Raw genomic sequence first — 11112 nt, 5'->3', positions numbered from 1 at the left:
ACATAATGTACTGTATTTTGTTACTAATGTTTAATGCCGTTTCCCGGGGTTCTACTGTATATCATAAAATTTGTCTGTATTTTTGTTTAGTTCTTTGAAGTCGAGTGCTAAATAAAAACCTTAAAAACAATTTCATAATTTCCGTTGGATGTTGATCCTTTTCCCCTCTTTTTTTAAAATCTGATATTTGCAAAATTTAATTATTCGTCATTTAATTTTTTTGTAGAAAAATATACAAATAACATCCCGTTTCCAAAGTTTTAGAGTAACATTTGAACGAGAAATAACACATACAGGCGATAGTATTTCTGAAACCTATGCTATATAGATTCGTCATTTAATAATATTTGTTTTTCTCTGAATGTTTGTTTTTTTACGTGTGCATTTGGCCATGTTGAACATTACAATTCAGCAAATGCAAACTATCATCTTTTTTATACAACTATAACTACGAGCTGCGTTCCAAACTTCATGCTTCATATTTTTATTCCACCTGAATGGATTAGAACCAATTGTAAATTTCAATGTTATGATGACTGAATTCATGCATTCATAACCTGAAAGTTTCATCTCTTTTGCAGATATTGACTGTGTAAGAATATATCAATGCAACTCTTGTCATGGACGTACGTTAGTTTCAAGCAAAATTATATTAAGAATAATGGTGACTATGCAGAAAAATAAATTCTGAAGCGCAAAAGGTCGTTTGTTTTAATGGTATCACTTCCGTTTTCGTAGCTCTTCAAAAAGTTTTAAAAATGAAGGGTTTTTTTTTTATGAACGACGCTCGTACGACAAAGATCGCTCTGGACGTCCACACACAATCATTCTTCATCGCTGATAAAAGGGTATTGAAAATCGTAGTGACTAGACAGAAAAATAACTTTTGAGACCAAAAAGTTACTAGTTTAAATTCTATAATTTCCGGCTTCGTATCTGTTCAATTTTTGCAATAAAAAACATAGAGGTATTTTCAAACCCTACCCAAGTTGCGGCAATACCGATTATGTCTCTTGCAGTCTGATCGACACTTATTTGCCCTTATCGAAAAATTGCTCTTGACCTTGAAGTGGTTATCCCTTATAAATCATTCAACTACAAGATTGACGCTTATCACCGTTACTTTAATGTTAACCGTTCAGTAGCAAAATGACATTATACTCCTCATTATAAACCAGAATCTTTGAACGAATTCTAAGCAGATGTTCAAGAAGATCCAATTTAGCGTTATAAAGGAGAAAGCTTAAGAATAAAAAAAAGCACTTGCGCTGATAATCAAGTCTTATCATCGATGCATCGAAAGAAGTGTTGTAGACGTTTATGATTTGTCACTTTCGATTGATTTTCGTGGTTTACAAAGGATATAATTCCTTCACACAGACTACTATTTCTAGCTAGGATTTTTATTTTAGACAAGGTATTTCAAAAATCATAAGAGTTTACATTAAAGAGAGAAACAGCCAAAATACCAAGGTCTCATGTATGATATGAAAAGAAACTGGAATCTTAAGGGGATATCAATCATACCAGTTATCACAGGTGCCACAGGACTTATGAAGAAGAACCTGAAGTCCTACCTAACTAATATTCCTGGTGAACCAAGTGCAAAAGATTCAGACAATTGCACTTAAGGGAACAGCGAGGATACTAAAAAAAGCTCTATGTTGGTTTCAATAAAAAAGCGGGGCAATGTTGGCACCTGGTTTGGCTGCCCCATACTCAGCATTACAATCTTCAAAGGAAGAAAAAATAAAAATTTCATTAAGAAATATTCAATCTCCTTTGTTTTCATAAAATACGTTTTAAACCGGTGCTTGCAACGAATGTAATATTACACGAATTTGTGAGATATTTTTTTATTACTGTCTAAGAAAAAAGAGCACGTGAATATCTTGGGTATCATTATTATTATTAGTAGTAGCAGTATTATTGTTAGTCGTAGTATTATTATTAGTCGTAGTATTATTAGTAGTGGTAGTATTATTAGTATTGGTAGTATTATTAGTATTGGTATTATTATTAGTGGTATTATTATTAGTAGTAGTATTATAATTAGTGGTATTATTATTAGTAGTAGTAGTAGAGTAATAGAGAATAAGAAAGTGTGAAAATTATTTGAATTAAAGAACCCGACATATTGGAACTTGAAGGATTATTCGTTTATATACACTCTCGCTCTATATCATAATTTGATATATTAATAAATAGGCATATGAAAAATATGTAATTATGTAAGTACAAAAATATGTTTTCGTCATGCAGTCCATCAAACTTGACGATGACTAGTTGGGGCCTCAGTGTGTCACTACATGACCACAGGACTTTCCACCTTTGCTCCAAACTTGCTTGCGCAGTTTTGGTGCAGTGTCTGTTGCACATCAGATAAACGCCCTCTGAATCTCCAATGGAGCGAACTCGCGACGACTGGCAGCAGAGGAGGCCGAAGCTTCTGGCCGAAAATACTTTCAGTGAAGAAAACAGTCGCCCTATCGTGTCCGCTATTACGCCTTTTCTTTCTGGATAAGGTTCTATAGCCTTTTAAGGAAAATTGCAAGGCAGCAGTAGGATTTGAAGTCAGAGTGCCTATCTCTTGGCCTGTTTCTGTGATAAGGTCCACAAGGCAATGGTTTTTGATGTTGGGGTTGGTTCTACTAATTTTCGTCCAACCAAGGGCACCCACAAGACAGTGGGGTAGGGGTTGGTAGTGTGCCAGGGCATGTCCACGTCCGTGGGTCATAACGCACTACCTCTGGGGTCCTCTACTACTCTGAAATCTCCTATAAGTTTAGCCGTGGGCCGCAAGGAACCCAGTTATCTTGGGTGACCAACTTAGAGGCACTTTAGGAGTTGATGATGGAGAGGCTATGTACTGGCAGGGAAGACTTATGCATAGCTGCTCCCTTTTCACCAGGAGGTTAGCCAGCGGGTTAGCCGGAATTGAGAAGGTATGCAAGCATGAACTTATACCTAACACACTTGACGCATCACATTTCCCTGCCGGATTAAGACCCCAAACGCACACACTAAAATATACGTACGAAAAATATGTAATTATGTAAAAAAAAATAAAAATAAAAATAAAAAAAAGTATTTATTTTCATCTCTTAATTAAATTTATTGGCAGACGTCCAGAATGACACAGAAACCAAACAAAAACAAATGATGTACATAAAAAGGCTGATGGTGACATTATCTACTCTCCCCGCGATTTGTGACAAAAATTATGGTTTTGAACGGTAAAATTACAGAAAATTTAAAATTCTAGAACTTGTAGCCACCCTTTCTGCATTTTATATGTGGAACTGATTTGTAAGCTTTTTAATGTTATTTCAAAATAATAAAACTAATAGTGTATGATAGAGAATTTCATTAAAATACATTTTATATGAATTTCTTCATATATTATCTCATTGGAATCCTTTTCAGTTTAATAATTCGTATTATTTATTTAGGGACTTTTATCCTCATCTTCATAGTTGTTCCTGTTTCACTCCATTTCGGTCGAATATTCTCTGGCCTATTTCAGGGTGCTAACCGCGATAGGACGAAAATGTTGGGTCTCTTTACTCAGTAATTACTGCCTTCCACAGCTTCTGTCTCACCACGTTTGGGCCATCTAATCTACTGTCTTATTTAGGAAGGATTAGACTGTTATTTTCAGACATTGCACTGGTGCTACCAGATCAGGCTGTCTACTGACTTCCTGAGATGAAACGCACCTACATAGATGTCTTTGTTTTTTTATTCCCTTTTGCAAAACTTAGTCATGTTCTGCGAAAACAAAAACAAAAACAACATTCTCCTCCCCCTCCCCTCCCTCGTTTTCTTTTTCCTTCACCTCCTCACCTTTTTTTTTCCTTTTTTTTTTTTTTTTTTTTTTTTTTTTTTTTTTTTTTTTTTTTTTTTTTTTTTTGCCTAGTTGGTAGGGCGATAGAACATACCAACTGCCCCCCTGCAGAGGGTAAAAATCCTTCAATGGGACCACCAGTTGACCGTTGGTGGCAACCCGTAATGCATTAAGAACGGGATCCTGGTGGTTGAGTGGAACATGCCTAGGAAATAATAACATGATACTACAACACACCACTTTGGCCCTTACTAGGCTAGACGGGAGGTTGGATAGGCCCGATCCAATCAATCGGTTGGTCATGACAAGCACTAATTCAGACAATCCAAACAAAAACACACTAACACTCAACATAAACAATAAACTGAATTAATAAGCGATGGCTGAAGGGTCAATCAAGCTGGGAAAAAGGTAACCATCAGGAATAATAAAAATACAGGGAAATCCCATACTTGGGTGGGCATAACCATATATTGTGAATGCTTGGAAACCTCCCCATGTTTGAGTATACCAGCTATGTAGCCCTGGAGAACCGAGGCGAATGGGATTTACCCCCTCATAGTTCTTCCCCATAAGGGGCTCCGAGGAGGGTGGGGAGCATGGCTGATGAATTTTTCAAAAATTATTATGAATACCAAAAAATCCAAGAGACCACACACAGAAATTGACTCTGACAGCGACAATGAAGATACAAACTTTCCAAGATTCATCGTGCTAGAAGCAACGTCTAATATACCGTTAACTAAAATGTCACCCTTCATTATCCAAAAGGTAATATCAAGCAAAATAACACCTAAAAATGTCAAAAAATTAAGGAATGGTACCATATTGGTAGAAGTACTAAATAAAAAACAGGCCAAAACTCTACTTCAACTACAAAAATTGCATGAAACAAACATCAAAGCTTATCCACACCAAACACTAAACTACTCCAAAGGAGTCATAAAAAACCAGGAAATCTCCGTCTGCACAACAGAAGAAATCAAAACAGAACTAAAAAACCAAGGGGTCACAGATGTAAAAAGAATCACATTTAAAAAAAAAGGAGAGGTAATATATACAAACACTTATATATTAACATTCAATTATCCTCAAATACCAGAGACCATCAATATAGGTTATGAAAGAACGAAAATAGAACAATACATCCCAAAACCTTTACAATGCTACAACTGCCAAAAGTTTGGACATAATAAAGACCAATGTCTAAGATTCTTCACATGTGGAAACTGCAGTGAAAAAAACCCAGACCACGATGAAGAAGACTGTCCAAATAAAACCAAATGCACAAACTGTCAAGAAGAGCACCACTCTCACTCAAAACAGTGCAAAATATATAATCAAGAGAAGGAAATAATAACAATCAAATATCAAAAAAATATAACCTTCCAAGAAGCCCGCAAAGAAGTCACAAATCGCACCAAAAACTCATATGCCACAATAACCCAACAAGCAAACAAAATGTACAACTACAATGAACTAAACCTTGCTCCAGAAATTGCAAACCTAGCAAAAGAACTAAAGAACATACTTGAAGAATTAAAATCTTTTTTATCAGAACTGAAAATAAACTCCAACAGCCAAATAAAAGTCAGAAACGAACAACCCAGTATAAAAGAAAACGAAACAAAGGAAATCAGAAAAACTTCCATCAATATTGAGGAATCAATCCCTAAAGAAATGAAACCTCCTCAATTATCAAAACGTGAAAGATCCAAGTCACAAACAAGGACAAAAACAGATGTTAAAAATAAACACACAACAACAGAAAAAATGGAAATAGAACAGAACAACAAAAAAACTACCCCCCAAAAACAAAATGACAAACAAAAAACAGAATTAGTATTAATTGAAAATGAAAATAAATTTGAACTAGTTGAAACTGATAGCCAAAAAAGACAGTCAAGACAAAGTAAATCTAAAAGTCCCAGACCAAAACCCAAAAAAAGCCTCTCACCAGAAACAAGAAACAGACCATCCACTTCCAAAAGAAACACCCAAACTAACATCGAAACTATGGACGTAGACATAAACACCAACAGTCCAAAACCAAAAGAAAATATAAACCATGACTAACAAAATCCTACAGTGGAACATAAGAGGATTAAAAATTAATATCGAAGAAATGCAAATACTTATCAAATCCTTATGTCCTGCAATAATTTGCCTACAGGAAACACACTTAAAAGAAAATGACAAAATTAACATAAAACACTACTCAATATACAACCACATAAACAAATTATCATGCAAAGCCACCGGTGGATCATCAATACTGATAAACGAAAACATTCCACACAGCAAAGTGAACTTAAAAACAAATATGCAAGCTGTTGCAATAACTGCAACACTACACAAAACAATAACCCTATGCTCACTCTATATACCACCAAATGAAACAATAAACGAAACTGAATTAAACAATATAATCAAACAACTACCTAAACCTTTTCTACTGTTGGGAGACTTCAATAGTCATAATATATGGTGGGGCAGTAAAAAAAACAACAAAAGAGGCCAAACCATAGAAAAAATAATTAACCAAAACGATCTATGCCTACTCAACAACAAAGAGAATACATATATGCACCCACCAACGGGAACCCTATCAGCAATCGATATAACACTATGTGACCCAACTATATACATGGATTATAGCTGGAGAACACATAAGGATGCATGCGGAAGTGACCACTTCCCAATCATAATAGAAAACGAGAATCCCAAGCCAGAAGACAAAACACCCCGCTGGAATTTACAAAAGGCAAATTGGGAAAATTTCCAAAATACATGTCAATACAGATTAATACCTGAAGCGAATCCTGACTTAGAACACATCACATATTTCAGCAACACCCTACTCACAATAGCCGAGGAGAACATACCAAAAAGTTCCACTACTACAAAATATAACAAACCCTGGTACAATAAAGAATGCAAAGAAGCTATAAGAGCCAGACGTGCAAACCTAAGGAAATTTAAAAACAGTCCAACGAAAGAAAATTTGGACACCTATAAAAACAGCAAAGCCAAAGCACGGAAAACTATCAAAGAATCAAAACGGAACTCGTGGAAAGATTATGTAACAAAAATTAATCAAAACACAAAACCCAAAAAAGTATGGGAGATGGTCAGAAAAATAGCAGGAAAAAATACAAAGAACCATATTAAACACCTTATATGCGACAACACAAAGATTACCGACAAACAAAATATCGCAAATAAATTAGCAGAACAATTCTCAATGAACTCATCATCAAAAAACCAAAATAAAAAATTCCAAGCTATAAAGAAAAATGAAGAAAAAATAAAAATAAACTTCAAATCAAAAAATGAAGAAAACTACAATCAATTATCCAACAGTGCAGAACTAGAGGAGGCAATAAACAAATCTCCCGATACAGCAGTCGGCCCCGACGAGATCCATTATCAATTCCTCAAAAAACTACCAAAACCATCACTGGACTACTTATTACAAATTTACAATGAGATATGGATAACTAACAACATTCCAAAAAACTGGAAGCAGGCAACAGTAATCCCAATACCCAAACCAAAAAAAGACCATACAAACCCAACAAACTACCGACCCATTGCACTAACTAGTTGTTTGTGCAAAACTTTTGAAAGAATGATTAACGAAAGATTAAATTGGTACTTGGAAAGCAAAAATCTAATTACAGAAAGCCAGTCGGGTTTCAGGAAAAATAGAAGCCCCACCGATCACTTAATAAAACTGGAAACACGCATAAGAGAAGCATTTGCAAAAAAAGAACATCTAATAGCAATTTTTTTTGACATGCAAAAGGCGTATGACACCGCTTGGAAATACGGAATCCAAAAAGACCTGTATGAACTAGGACTTAGGGGTAGAATGCCAGAAATTATCAGAAATTTCTTAACAAATAGAAACTTCCAAGTACGGATGGACAACACTTATTCAGTCCAAAAAGATCAAGAAATGGGGGTCCCCCAAGGCAGTATCCTGTCTGTCACCCTCTTCAACATTAAAATAAACAATATCATAAAAAACATAGACCCAGGAATTGAAAATGCCCTATACGTGGACGACCTACTTATATACTACCAATCTAAATATATACAAACAGCCGAACGCAAACTACAACTCTGTCTGAATAAAATAAACAAATGGGCCATAGAAAATGGATTTACATTCTCAGAGGAAAAAACTAAATGCATCCACTTTTGCAAATTACGAAAATTCCACCACGACCCCAACCTGAAACTGGATAACAAGAACATCCCACTTACCGACCAACATAAATATTTAGGTATTATATTTGATAAAAAATTGAACTTTATACCGCATATAAAATATTTAAAAGCAAAATGCCAAAAGACAATGCAATTGATCAAAGTCCTAGCACACACCGATTGGGGTGCAGACAAAGTCACATTATTAAAATTATACCAAACTCTAATCAGATCTAAAATGGACTATGGATGCTTCATCTATGGAGCAGCAAGGAAGTCCTACATAAAAGAACTAAATACAATCCACCATCAAGGATTAAGATTAGCCTTGGGAGCATTTAGAACCTCTCCAGTAGAAAGCCTCTATATAGAGGCCCACGAGCCTCCACTGATTCTAAGACGACAGAAGTTAGCGCTACAATATTACCTAAAGCTGGTATCAAGTCCAACAAATCCTGCATATCAATGTACCCTTCACCCACAATACACACATCTCTTCAACAAGAAAGAAGATATCAAGCCCTACAGCCTCCGGATAAAAAACCTTCTCACAGAAGCCCAAATGGACATTACAAAAATACATAAATATAACAAATCAAAAACTCCACCCTGGATGATCAAACAACCACACATAATATTAAAATTAAATAAATATCCCAAAACGAAAACCCACCCATCAACCTTCCATGAAGAACTACTTATCATCCAGAATACATACAAAGAATATACACAAATTTACACTGACGGATCAAAAGATGGAGATAAAGTAGGATGCGCAGCCATCCACAAAAAAATAAAACTAAAGAAAAGGCTCCCAAACGAATCTTCTATTTTCAGCGCAGAAGCAACAGCCATAGATTTGGCACTGAATATAATAACCAATGATGACCATCAAAAATATATCATATTTACTGACTCACTTTCAATACTCATATCTCTAAAAGAAAAAAAAATGACAAACCCACTTATTACAAAATTGCTAAACAAAATAGATGCCATAACCATGAAAAAAAAAAAAAAAAAACATTATCTTTTGCTGGATACCAAGCCATATCGGCATATACATGAATGAACAAGCAGATAAGGCAGCAAAGGAAACTCTGCAACAAAACCACATAAGTGGAAAAATCCCCTATACAGACCTAAAGACTAAAATAAACACATTTTTGAAGAGAAAATGGCAAGAAAACTGGAGCTCATGCACCAAAAACAAACTATTCCAAATAACACCAAATATTGGAACGAGAGACACCAAAAAGTTAACAAGAAAGGAAGAGGTAGTAATGACCAGACTGCGAATAGGTCACACTCACATCACCCACTCACATCTACTAAAAGGGGAGGAGACACCAAACTGTATAACGTGTCAAGAACCCTACACAATACACCATATACTGACAAACTGCATTGACCTTGAACAAATCCGAACAAAGTATTACCAAGAAAAAAATCTGAAAACAATATTAAACAAGATTGATCCCCAAAAAATTATCAATTTTCTGAAAGAAACTAAAATATACTCAAAAATATAAGGAAAGACCCCCCCCCCACAAAAAAAAAAAAAAAAAAAAAAAACCTTAAGAAGAACAAACCAATATTTAACACAACATAACGAACCTTTCGGCATTAAATGACCCCAAAGTGGTTGATATGCCGTAAAACAAAACAAACAAACAAACAAACAAACAGACATTGCACATCTGGAACAGTAATTTTCTGGCGTGCTTTGTAAGGATTGAAACTGCTACCTTCAAACAATGTTCACTGGAACGGCAAATGCACAACACCTCTATCCGCTGCGCGAGGGCGATCAAGGTTAGATTTGTTTGGTCTTATAAATCCAAGTTTTCGTTCTTACCTGGGTCTTCCATAGTCGAGTCCGTAGCGAATGGTGTTATGTATTATTTTTTTTTAAGTCCTTTGAAATAAGTAATTTGTTGCGGACTGTTAATCCCATCCTCATAGTTGTAACGCGATGAAACAACAATTATGAAAATCAGGATAACATTTCGCAACTAATAAATGATTTCTTATTTTACGGATGTTACAATAATGATGTGGCACTTATCTAGTCGGATTGAACTAGTTGCTATAGGATTTTATATTGCTATTTACATATTAGATATTCATAACAAGGGATCTCCAAACTACCGTCCGCCAAACGCTTTAATCCAGCTCGCGGATCTCTTATGAAAAACCTAAAAATACTCAGGAATTGTTTTTTTTTTAAATAGAAATGTGTGAGAATAGTGTGATGGCTTATCCTTTTGTTCAGGAGTTTTTTTTAAAGAATGGGGTTTTGAAGAACCAATTTGATTACAAAGCAAATCTAATGATTTAAAACTGTCCAACGTGTCCAAGTCATTTTTTTTAAATTTTGATTTGCGTAGTTCTAAAACGTCAGCGATATAGTTAACCATTCAGAAAGTCTGGAGACTATTGTTCATTAAGGTAAATAACTTTGTTATTCATATACCAAATTATATAATGTCTATCCTACAGATATCAAGCTTTACAGAAATTTGAGATCTGTTGCTAAAGTAACAATGCAGACCTTCATGATTTTAAAAATAAATTCTTCTCAAATCTTATATTGTCGAGTTAAGAGTAAAATGTCAGACAAATACATTTCGAAAAGTGATATTCCGTTCATCGATTTGAAAATTTAACTGATAATTACTTTACTCTGATAATGCAGACTATTTATTGGAAAGGTCACTGATCTGATGCATGTGTAACCGGCTTCCTCCTTTTGGGAGTATGAAATTCACAAGCGGTCCCCAGTCGCATGGATATCCCTATATCAGGGGTGATGACGACCATAGCAGCGAGGTTTCGACATCCTCCCATATACAGCGCCTAGAATTCCCAACTTAGCCACCCATCTAGTACTGACTGTTGCTTAACTTCGGTGATCTAACAAGAACCGATGCATTCACGTGATTATGCCGTACATATAATATTTATTGTTGTAAAAAAACCTATTATATTGCTACAATTTTGAATTAAAAAAAAGACATAGCTTTGTTTCGTTTATTTAAATACAGTAG

At 35.0% G+C, this 11112-nt stretch overlaps 1 protein-coding gene across 3 annotated transcripts in view; it reads left to right on the top strand.

Annotated features, from left to right (window-relative positions):
- Positions 1 to 11112, top strand: part of LOC145284792 (uncharacterized) — a 327627-nt gene that overhangs the window by 164655 nt on the left and 151860 nt on the right. The gene's annotated exons all lie outside the window — the stretch shown is intronic.

This window comes from Euprymna scolopes, chromosome 9 (assembly GCF_053919585.1).
Source record: "Euprymna scolopes isolate OS-2025 chromosome 9, ASM5391958v1, whole genome shotgun sequence".
In the NCBI taxonomy this organism is placed as follows: Eukaryota; Metazoa; Mollusca; class Cephalopoda; order Sepiida; family Sepiolidae; genus Euprymna; species Euprymna scolopes.
This window is presented reverse-complemented; position numbering and strand designations above follow the sequence as displayed.